This window comes from Stylophora pistillata, chromosome 9 (assembly GCF_964205215.1).
Source record: "Stylophora pistillata chromosome 9, jaStyPist1.2, whole genome shotgun sequence".
Classification (NCBI taxonomy): Eukaryota; Metazoa; Cnidaria; class Anthozoa; order Scleractinia; family Pocilloporidae; genus Stylophora; species Stylophora pistillata.
In genome coordinates this window covers 17,214,921-17,224,697 of record NC_142527.1, presented here as the reverse complement: position 1 = coordinate 17,224,697, position 9,777 = coordinate 17,214,921, and the positions used below count along the sequence as shown (strand labels likewise).

Here is a 9,777-nt window from a genome sequence, read left to right as displayed (position 1 = left end):
CCAGGAAGCCTCAAAATCGTTCGTTTGGGGCTTTCAAAGTTCGGCGGTTAATTCGGCTCGCTCTCCATAGTGAGGAAATGCGACAAGGCATCTCTCACCGGACGATAAAAAAATAAGGTGCAACACATCATCTACTAGTTCGAGAACAAGCTGTAAATTAGACGAAACGATGTCCTCATTCAATATGGCGGAGCAGGTTATGCCAAAACTAGATCTCGTATTAGAGAAACTTGGAGCAGTTGAACTCAAACTTGGAAAAGTAGAATCTAAACTTGAAGAACTTGAGAACCATGTTAAATCTGTGGATGTCGAAGTCTACTATCTTCAAACCAAGGTTGAATGTCTTGAATCATTTCAGAAGAAAACGGAGAGGACTGTGAACGACGTAGAGAATGGGATGAATTTCGCTGATGCGGAAAGGAAATCCTTCATGACGAGAATCCAAGAATTACAAACCTAGCTTAACCAGTTCAAAGATGAAAAAGTTTATATGGAGGTCTACCAGCGGCGGGAGAACTTACGCTTTTTTGGAATCCAAGAAGTAGGCGCAGAGGAAGACACGAGGGAGGTTTTGGTTCATTTTTTGAGAACGGAGCTAGGTTTGGAAGATGTCGATTGATTAGAATTTCAAAGAGTACATCGGATTGGAAAGTAGGACCCCTCCGACGGAAAACCCAGACAGATTATTATACGTTTCCTGAGATACCCTGATCGAGAGAAGGTCATGTTTAACGCCAGAAAACTCAAAGGAAAAGACTTTGGGATATCGCCGGGTCTTCCAAAAGAAATTACGGAGCGCAGAAAGAAGAAGATGAAACTGTTCAAGAAGGCTTAAGAAGATGGTAAGACCGCCTATTTTAGTAGGGCCGAACCCGATAAACTGTTGATCGACGGTGTTCAAATATAGAATTGTAGCTAATACCAAAATTCGGGCCATGTACAAATATGTTTATATATTCAAACTCAAGCAATGTTTTGCTTCCAAAACCGGAGTTTTTTTTTTCCTAATCTTATTGTTTCTACGTGTTATGAGAACTGCAAGACCCTGTTTGTTAGTAGCTTATTTAACAGCTTTGGGTTACAATGAATCAACTTAACGGCCTGCTCCCAGATGGCTTGTTAGCTCAATTGGTAGAGCGCTGCACTAGTATCGCAGAGGTCAGTGGTTCGAATCCCGTACAGGCCTGATTTTTTTCAGGTCTGATTTTCGCTATTGCATAAATAGCGCTATCTACTGCGAAGGATCGTGCATTATACGTATTAACAGCTTTTGCTGGCTACTTTTTTAATTTGAATACATCAACAAAGTTAAAATGGTAAATTGGCCACCGTTACGATTATAAAAGCTGACGTTTCGAGCGTTAGCTCTTCGTCGAAGGGCTAACGCTCGAAGCGTCAGCTTTTATAATCGTAACGGTGGCCAATTTACCAGTTCAACTTTGTTGATATATTCAAATTATTTTGTTACCCCCACCGACGCAGCCCCAAACAGTTTCTTCAGAAACTATCAGCCTTTACTTTTTTAATTGTTTAGTTGTATGTCGTTCTGTCTTTTTCCTTTTGTGTTCAACCTTAGACGTTAATGTGTTAATTGCCTATTGTGCTAGTGTGGGCAGCTTGCACAACACCTATGACTTGATCTGCATTTGTGAAAGGGCTTTTCAAAATATTGATTTCTCCGCTGGCACCGCTTTCGTATTTTATGAAACGTAGCTCAAATTTCAAAATGTTATTTTTAAATGTTCGAGGGTTTCGTTCTCTCGACAAAAGGTGTGGAATCTGGTGACTAGTAGTCTAGACCGCAATATTATTAACCTGCGGTGTGCGTTCGGCACATGCGCAGAGACAAAAAAAACATGTGCTCGAGTGCAGGAGAGAACCACCATGTCGAAACTTGTACTCGCTATGTACTCGTTGTGTTGTTTTACTAAGCGTGACCGCCCCGTTTTATTCTGTCACTGTTAGAAGTTTCTGATTAAGTATTCGTTGATTAAAGTCGATCAATTCAGTCTTATGGTTTACACAAAAGGAAAGCATTACCACCTGCAAACATCCTGGGCGTGCTTATAGATGACCGGCTGAATTTCAACAATCACGTAGTTTCGCTATGCAAGAAGATTAGCAAGCAAATTGCAATCATATGCCGGTTCAGAAAACTTCTTAGCTTACAAACCAAGCTTACACTATATAAGGCTTACATTCTTCCTCACTTTACCTATTGTTCCACAGTGTGGATGTACTGTGGAAAAACAACATCGGTTAAACTTGAAAAACTCAACGAGCGTGCTCTAAGATCAGTCCTTAACAACAGCACTAGTACCTATAGTACTCTACTTGAAACAGTAAATATGCCCACATTACACAACAGAAGAGTCCAGGACATGTGCATTCTTATTTATAAAGTTATTCATGGGACAACATCAAATCCACTTCGTACTCTGCTGACGCTTAGAAACAACTCACACAACCTACGTGGCGAACTGATTCTTGTACAACCCAGAGTCAACACTACTAAGCATGGGCTAAATACTTTCAGGTACTTTGGTCCAAAAATCTGGAACTCTTTAAATAATGACTTAAGAACTTCACGAACACTAAAAGAGTTTGTAACACGTATCAGGAAAATTACTTTTGACGTATGTAACTGTACCCTTTGTACCTCTTAGACTTAATGTAATTTTTACTCTGGATGTAGTTTTAGTATCCTATCTTTTCAGTAGCATGTATATAGCTATATTAGTGTATTTATAATGTTATTAACTGTTTGATTGATTAATTAATTAATTGGTTAACCTTTTTTTTTTCTTATTATCTCTGAACTTTTATTGTAACTTTTTAGAATTATATTTCATTTATTTTCTACTCGATTCATTAGCTATCTAAGCTAGGTGCTTGACAAGCTCCATAAATTTCGAGTATAAATAAATCTACATCTATATCTACATCTACGTTATTTAATTGGCTTGCGAAAAAGAAATCTGATATCATCCTTTTAAAAGAAACGTACAGTACTCCAGAAGTTGTTAACTTGTGGAAAGCACAATGGAGGGGAGATATTTTCTTCAGTCACGGTTCGGAACACAGCAAGGGAGTTATGATTCTTTTCAAGGCGAATTTTGACTACGAAATCAAGGTTCTTCGAGAAGATGAGCAGGGGAGATTTGTTATTTTAAAGTGTCTTATTCAAAGCGAACCGTTTGTTTTGGTAAATATTTATGCGCCTAATAAGATTAAAGACCAATGCGTTTCTTCCGAAGAAATCCAAAAGAAGCTCAAGCTCGATGACCTAGAATTAGTAGAAAATTGCGAAGTAATTATTTGAGGCGACTTTAATGTCATTCTTGATGCCAATTTGGATGGTTCCGGAGGTAAGCCTCAAATGAAAGAATCTTGAAAAAAGATGGAGGATCTGTGTTCGTCGTTTGATTTGATTGATATATGAAGAATCAGAAATCCAGATGTCAAACGTTTTACGTGGAGACAAAAGAACCCAGTCGTACAATGCCGTCTGGATTTCTGGGTAATCACCAGTCGTATTCAGGAAGAGGTAGAGAATGTCGATATTATTCCGGCAATAAGAACCGATCACTCCGCTATTTCAATGCATATAAATGAAATCGAAGAAACAGAAAGGGGTCCATCTTTTTGGAAATTTAATTCCAGTTTTTTAGAAGATGAAGATTGCATTAAATTAGTAACTGATAGATATAACATCTGGCCGGAAGAAGGAAAAGGTATTCAAGATCCAAGGATCCTTTGGGACTTCATTAAGTACAAAATCCGTTAGGAAACAATTTCCTATAGTAAACATAAGGCTAAAAATCGAAGGGAGAAACTATCACTGTTGGAACAAAAATTAAAAAAATGCACAGCAAAATGCGATGAACAGCCTAACCCAGAAAACATGAGTGAACTGGAAATCCTGCAAAGTGAATATGATAGACAATATGATTATAGAGCTCAAGGGGCAATGATCTGATCAAGAATAAATTGGTATGAACACGGAGAAAAAAGCAATAAATATTTTTTGAATTTAGAAAATTATAAAAAGAAAAAATCAGTGTTAGAAAATCAGTGGTCACAAACGATGCATGCACGACCGATCCGAGACAGATAATGACGGAGATCCAAAACGTTTATGGAATTCTCTACGATACAGGTTTATGCGATTGTGATGACATATCAACTCACCAATTCCTTAAGAATAGTAATACTAACATGCTGACGGCCGAGCAGCGGGGGCTTTTGGAAAGCAATATTACGACTAATGAGTATTTCGAAGCTTTGAAATCCTTTCAGAAAAACAAAGCACCAGGAAAATATGGTTTGACTGTGGAATTTTACCTCGGCTTTTGGCATCTCATATCGAAGTCCCTTGTCAATGCCTTAAATTTTTCTCATGAACAGGGACAACTACCCAATTCACAGAAACAGACTATGATTACTTTGATAGAAAAGAAAGACAAAGACAGACGTTTCATAAAGAATTGGAGACCAATCTCTTTAATTAATTTCGATGTTAAAATTGCATCCAAAGTAATTGCAAGGCTAGGACAAATTCTATCTTTATTTGATCCACGCTAACCAGAATGACTTTATTAAAGGGAGATCAATTATGGAAGGAGTTCGAACGGTTGAAGTTATACTTGAATTTTCCCAGTTTACAGGTTGTTCTGGTATCCTTCTGGCTGTGGATTTCGAGTAAGCATTCGAATCTTTAAATCATACCTTCTTCTTCAAAGTCTTGAAAAAATATAATTTTGGAACATACTTTCTACAGTGGATCAAGACGTTTTATACTAATGTGTCCAGCTGTGTTATAAACAATGGTTTCACTACTGATCTATTCCCAGTCAGATGCGGAGTTAGGCAAGGTGACCCCTTGTCACCCTTACTATTCACCCTTGCTCTTGAAGTGCTCACTTGTCAAATTCGTGAAGAGGAAGGAGGAAGAAGTCAAACTAAGCCTTTTTTCCGATGACATGACTTGTTTCCTTAGAGATACTACGTCATATCACCTTTTAGTGGCGACTCTGGAGTCGTTTTCTAGATTCTCCAACCTCCAAGTCAATAAAGATAAGACTGAAATTTTTGCAATTGGTAGCCATCGTCTTGATCAAAACAATTATGCTCATAAAGTAAGAACTTCAATTAAGATTCTAGGAATCGTTTTGACTTTAACGTCTCATCGAGGATGAAAGCGAACTTTGAAGTAATTTTAAGGTGGCTCAATAGGGTTTTTTGGCCGGGCGAAGAATGGGTACGAAAATGGCCCGAACTTTTAAATGGCATCAAATATGTAAACAAACATGGCGGCTTCACGCGAGTGCACAATTTTTGTCACATAATCGCGAAGTTTACTTGACGAGAGCGAAACGGCATCGATACTTCCCAGTAATGAGCACAATATTGAGAGTGAAAGACCAGAAGTTTACACAACGCCTACACAACATCCGTAATGCGTCAGGTCGCTCTCGGAAAGTGGAAGCGATCGAAACCAGAAAAGAAACAAAAATAAAAAGGGTACACGAAGGGCTCAAAATGTGGAATGCCAAAAGGAAGCTCCAGTATGTTAACATGTCCAAGGAAAACGAACCCCCAGCAAAACGAATGACACGAGCATGTGAGGTCTGTACATTTTTCTTTAATCGGAAGTCTTAATTTTTGGTAAGATTTTCCTGCCAAGCTTGTCCAAATTATCGGCCTACCTGTTCTGTTGACTCCAACCCTGATTCCCATCAGCAGAATAAAGCTAAGAGGAAGGCGAACCTGCCACAAGGATCCAGACTGGTGGACTTAGAAACCCTTACAGATGGTCTGAAGGAATGCTCATTTTGTCATTGCGGTAAATTCTCACTATTTTTAACGGCACTATATCATATTTTACACCATTATCATACAAAAGAACATAACAAATATTGCGGATGTAGTCTTTTTTCCCTGTTAGTTTATAGTGTATTTTACAATATTTCTAGGCCCTTTGTCTCTTGGCAATGTTATTGAAGAACAGCACAGTGGCTTGGCAAGTACGTTTACTGTTATATGCAGCCAATGCAATGTGGAAAACACTATTAAAACATCAAAAAAGCACAGATCTGGTGCACGCGGTCCAATGACCTTTGATGTGAACACGAGAGCTGCCCTTGGCTGTTTACACACGAGTGGGCAACACCCATTTAAACAATTTACTTTCAATCCTCAATGTGCCTGCACTGAACTCATCAACTTTCAAAGATCGGGAAAGGGAAGCTGGAAAGGCAATAGAGCTAGCAAAGAATAGGTGACAGCAATTCCTAAACCTTGAATGAGAGAAGGCAATTGAAAATGGTAACAAGCCTGACCAGAACAATTTGGTACCTATTGCCTGTTCTTACGACATGGGGGGGCAGAAACGGGGGCGAGGTTTCAACTCTAAGACCGGACATGCTGCAGTCATTGGCCTTTCAACTGGTAAGGTCCTTGACTACACAACAAAAAATAAAATGTGCCGCTCCTGTGATGAAGCTAAAAAGGCAGGAAAACAACCAAATGACCACGACTGTAGAAAAAATCATTCAGGCTCTTCAAAGTCAACGGAGCCTTTAGCTGCAGTTGAACTTTTCAATAAGGTAACTAAATAAAATGTCAAATTTTCAATTTACACCGTGGATAATGATTCAATGACTGAATCTCACCTAAAGCAAAGGGTACCCTATGGTGTGGAAAAATGCAGTGATACAGTTCACTTAAAAAGATCCCTAACAACACGCCTATACAACTTGAGCCAACGAAGTAAGTTCCCCAACAGTTCAGTGTTGTCACAGAAAGTCATAAATTACCTTGTCAAATCCTTTGCATACTGTATTGCACAAAATAAAAAAGGAAAAATTTGATGACGGTAAATTTTATCACTTTGTTTTATTTGACATTGAGACAAATTCAACGGGAAAATCAGCAGAAGTATGTCAGCTCGCTGCCGTGGATAGGTCAGGTAAACAATTCTCATGCTATATTCTACCAACCAGAGACATAGATTCTCACGCGTCAAAGGTCAACAAACTTACAGTTAAAACTGTCAATGGAATCCGCCGACTTTTCAAAGATAATCGACTAGTAGAAGCCTTTGAGTTATCGCAAGTACTTAGGCAGTTCTTAACTTTTTTGAGGGCCAGCATAATTTAAGCTTCAACATGGTCCACAAAACCCGTTTGCACAATCTTGGCTGGACACAAGGCCGCCGCATTTGATATTCCAATAATTCTTCGAAACGGTGGCGAAAATTTTATGGCGGAGCTCAGTTCCATCAGTTCCATCCGGTTTGCAGACACTCTGACACTGATGAAATCACTCATCAAAAGAAAGCACTCTTCCCTCCAAAACGCAGAAGGTAAGTTTCCAAAGCCTGGGCAGAGTTCTGTTTACGAACATTTATTTTAAACCACCTTTGATGCCCACGACGCCCCAGAGGACGTGATCGTTCTTCGAAGAATCTTGCTTTCGTCTAGGTTGGCTTTGTCTGATAAAATGCTGGTGAACAGAAGTTCTGTAATCTCTGTCAAGGACGCCGCCGAAGACCTGAAATATCTTGACAACCGTCATCAGACTCCTGTCTTTTCGAGGAAAGCTGTACAACCCAGGTCATGCGGATAGCCCAATAAAGAAAAGCATTGCCGAAAAAATTGCTGGCAGTGGCCTAAGATACGAGGATTTAAATAATTTGTACCAACGATTTGGACGGAAAGGTCTTGTGTGTATTTTGACGAGACCGCCATTGTCCAGTCGCTCATCGCTTCCAAGGGTCACAAACACGACGAGAATAGTCTCCGCAATTTTGAAACACTTCGAAGAGATTTCGAAGGATTCTGCGACATAGTGAATTAAGGTATGTTCTCAACTCACTTTCAGGTCAAAAGCAGTTTGTAAAAAAACGTCAAAGATAATGACCACCCGAGTTTACACATTCGTCCTCGACAATACCTCGTGGTTCGAAAGTTCGCGCATGCTCAAATAGCGATGTTGGCGACGGAGGTGAAAAAATAGAAAGTTCCCCCTCAGATTTCTCGTATTTCCTTCGGTGAAATTCCTTAAAATTTGGCAGAGATGTTATACCCTTTTAGCTTTCCTTGCTGTGAATTTATCAGAAAAATTTGTAAGACAAGTTTTTCGCTCAGCCAAAAAACAACAAAAATGTTAAAAGCGAAAAAACTACCTTGACAACCCCTATTTTTTTCGATTTTAAAAGTTTCGTCTTGTCAGACTCTACCCGGTCGGAGAATAATAGAAAATTTTACCGAAGAAAATTGAAGAAAATTGAAATCAAAGTCAAAAGGACGTCAAAAAATGGCGATATTCGAGTAGTTTTAATTTGGGACTAAAAGCCTCGACTTCATAGGTGACTGTTGTACAGCAAATTTAGGCCCTTGTTTTTTATGTTTCAGTAGCTTTGATTTGAAAAATAGCAAAAACAACGAGAATATTAACTTTCCATTGATGTCACTGGCGCGCGCTTCGTGATCTTGCATAACCCTATTGAGCCACCTTAAAGTCTATCAAAAATGCAATAAATATGTGGAAGTGGAGAGAGCTTACACTTCTGGGAAGGATACAGCTTGTTAAATCGTTTATTATCCCTAAAGTCTTGAGTAAAGCGTTGTTGATTACAGTCACATATGATTTAATCAAAGAGGTCAACAGTCTGATGTACCGTCTTATTTGGAAAGGCAATGATAAAATTAAACGCGCCGCTCTTATCAATGATATCGAGGATGGAGGGCTTAAGATGTTGGATATTCGCACAGAGGGTGATTGTATTAAAAAGATTTACAATTAAAGATAACAACAGCTCTTGGAAAATAACATTGAATTACTTCCGTCCTTTCTTAGGTAGGGTGAGAATTTATTCTTAAGTGTAATTTTGATACCAGACAGTTACCTATCTACCTTCCGGCCTTTTATAAGGAGTGCCTGGACGCTTGGTTCAGGTTAAGGTAACCTTCAATACTTTCGTACGAAGATGTAGTTCACCAGGTTATATGGAACAATAAAAATATTACTGTCCAAAAGATCTCATTTTTCCGAAAAACACTTGCTTTCTAAAGGAATTGATACGATCGGTGATCTCATTTCTGACACTGGAATCTTCTTATAGGGTGTTAAGGTGTTACATGCAAATTTATCTCCGCTACAATATTTTAAGTTAATGAGTGTCGTGGACGCCATTTCTTGCGACTGGAGACGTATTATTAGACAAAGCGCTCAACATCCCCCCTCTCATACAGATGACATAATTTATTTGAAGTTGGAAAATTCTGAGGTAATGTTAGCAAAAATCACGTCCAAATCGCTTTATAACACGATTAAAAGCAAAAAGCAAATCCCTCCAACTGCGCAAAAAGAGTTCAAGGAAATCTTTCCACAATTTCCGTTTGATTGGAAGAAAATATACTCCTTGCCTTTTACCATCACAATTGAAACTAAAATTAGAGAATTCCAATATATAGTATTACATAATATAGTATTTGCAAGCGAAAGATTGTTTAGATGGAGATTGGCGGATTCGCCTTCATGCACTTTTTGTAAACAAGAGGTTGAATCGTCAGAACATATCTTTTTCTACTGCAATGTTACGAAGGCTTTCTGGGAAGCTTTCTGTTCTTGGCTTGGTGAATGTTGGCTTGGTGAATGTCAAGTTAACTTTCAAACCTTTCCAATAATGGATTTATTTTTTGGAGTTTTCAATGCGGAAGAGGACTCTTTCATTCTAAATCACCTAATACTGACAGCTAAATTTTATATAGA

At 38.7% G+C, this 9,777-nt stretch overlaps 1 protein-coding gene and 1 pseudogene across 1 annotated transcript in view; both read left to right on the top strand.

Moving 5' to 3' along the window:
* Positions 1 to 9,777, top strand: part of LOC148723568 (uncharacterized) — a 401,859-nt gene that overhangs the window by 213,829 nt on the left and 178,253 nt on the right. The gene's annotated exons all lie outside the window — the stretch shown is intronic.
* On the top strand, positions 62 to 969 carry LOC148723577 (uncharacterized; annotated as a pseudogene).